Raw genomic sequence first — 2,485 nt, 5'->3', positions numbered from 1 at the left:
AATTTCTCCCAATGGCCAACCTCCATTCATTCTACGCACTGTGACCTGGGCGCCCTCATATGGAATCAGGTGGAACTGCAACCAGTTCAGGAAGCCAGGTAGTGAGGAGTGAAACTTCTAACCATATTAGCCAGCGGGGAAGGAAGTCGGAAGGCGGAAGTTGAAGTCGGCTGTGCATACATCTTGTAACAGAACTGCCGTTAATCCCTTGTCCATCGACTTTTGCATCACTTTTGACAGAGGAGCACTTTACATCTGAAGCGTTGGGAGACTTTCCATTTGTCCGTATTTACATTTCTAAAGATACGACAATGTATAAAGGGCTCCAGTACCTTCTATGTTACATTATGGCCCGGTAAGAGCAGCGTTTGTAAAAATAGGCTAACCATTCAGATCATAACCACTCTGGCTTCTCTGTCGCTTTGTAGAAAATTAGCATTACAGGCAGGAGGAGAACCATGCAGTCAATGGGAGCGGCAGTCAGAAGAAGATATGGCGTACTGGCGTTACCTTTGGCTCTACTATACAAAATAATTAAATCAAGAATACTTGCTTCCTGCTCACTCCGCTAAAAGACTCCCAGCTCAAGCTCGCCGTCTCTACCAGATACTTGATGGCAGTTTGCACGCACAGCTACTAGAGAAGATTTACATCCTATCCAGACAGGTTGCTGACGTCATCCAAGTTTGGATTTTAAGTCTACGCGTCAGAAATGGAAGTGCTAAAAATGCAGCTAAAAAAAAACGGGCTTCGCTTGTATAATTATGAGGTTCAAATAGGTGCCTCTGTGTCCATTTCTTTTACTGTCTATGCATATTAGACATTCTCTGGTATATCTATGGTCGGACCAATCAGACGCTATACTACAGGACTGTTTTGATCACGTGGACTGGGACATGTTCCGGGCAGCGTCTGATGATGGCGACATGAGGAGATATACTCAGAAACTGTAGCGTGTTTCATCAGGAAGTGTGTAAATATACTTAGCGTTTTCAGCATTTTAAAACTGACTATGTAAATAATTTGGATGCGTCAAGGTGTAATTCAAGGATATCTATATTTTGCAGTGCACGGCTAGTCGTGGTAGATTAAGATATCTACAATGGAGTATGACTAGCGGTAATATGCATTGAAAATATCTACAATGCTATTAAAACTAGACCATAATCTCTTCTACTAACTTTTCCATTGAAAAAAACATTTAGATATCTTCAAATTAGTTTTGACTAGTTGTATTACAATTCAAGATATCTTTAAATATGATTTGCCCGTTAATTAAACTCTAATTAAAGATATCTCGAAACTACAATTTGACTAGTGTGTTCGGTTAGAGATATCCTTCGATGATTTTGACTGGTCACTCTTTCCTGACTAGAATATCTCTTTAATTCAAAAATTTTAAAGATGTCTTAACGTCTGTTTGTAGATATCTGCGAATTCATTTATGACTGAATAATTCACAGTTGTAGATATCACGGATGAATTTTGACTATTCAAAATTATTTACGAAAGATATCTGCAATTTTAATTATGGATATCCAAATCAGATTTTTTGACTAGGAAGAACTATATTTAGAGATATCTGCATTTAGTTTTTAGACTAGGGCTGCATTAGTAAATCAATGTAGATATCTGAACATAACACCTGATCTAGTCAAAATGACGCTTATAGATATCTACAATGTGCATGCAAATACACCTTTGTTGAACCCCACTTTAAACATTTTATTTAACCAATCCTGGCTTGGAAACTGTTGTCATTCGCAGTTTTGTGTAAGAGTTGTATAATAAAGGTCCCGCGTCTTTGGGTGATATTAAACTGTTTTATACAGAAATAATTCAAAAGTATGGAAATAAAAATGTAGCTGGAGCATGTGTAAAAGTGGTAGGCTATACAGAGAGGACTTAAATAGGCTTTTGAACCTGTTTTATATCGTAATGTTGAGACGTGTGCTGTGGATTAAATTTTGTTAGTCTTTATTTACAAACCAACACATGTATAAACCTTATGTCAGCCGTTGCAACATTTAATATAATGTTAAAAGAATCAGTGTCTATTTACACTAAGTGCAATCCTGCCTTGTTGTCAGAGACTAGTTACACTATCGCCCACCAACATGTGATTGGAATAATCATGAACTCATGAACGACGCAAACTCAGTATCAGTTGTAGTGGATTAGTGGTTAAAGTGTGTGCATTTTGACGCAATTGACCCGAGTTCGCGTCCGCCTTTTGCCAAATATTTTTTGTCCTTTTTCAAATCTCATATCGTATCGGAAAGGCATTTATTTTCAATAAAAATTAAGGAAATAATTAAAAGGTTGAAAATAAATATTTGGTAGGGTTAGGATAGGTGTAGGGAGGGCTTTATTGTCCCAGTAAGGTCGCATCTATTTAAAAAATTGAATTAAAATGATAATGTACACTCACCAAGTTATTATTGTGTACTGTTTTATAATGTACTACAATACTGAGGTGCAGATA

The sequence above is a fragment of the Cyprinus carpio genome, unplaced genomic scaffold, assembly GCF_018340385.1.
Source record: "Cyprinus carpio isolate SPL01 unplaced genomic scaffold, ASM1834038v1 S000006594, whole genome shotgun sequence".
NCBI classification, from domain to species: domain Eukaryota; kingdom Metazoa; phylum Chordata; class Actinopteri; order Cypriniformes; family Cyprinidae; genus Cyprinus; species Cyprinus carpio.
The sequence above is the reverse complement of the archived record's forward strand: the minus strand, read 5'-3'. Positions refer to the sequence as shown.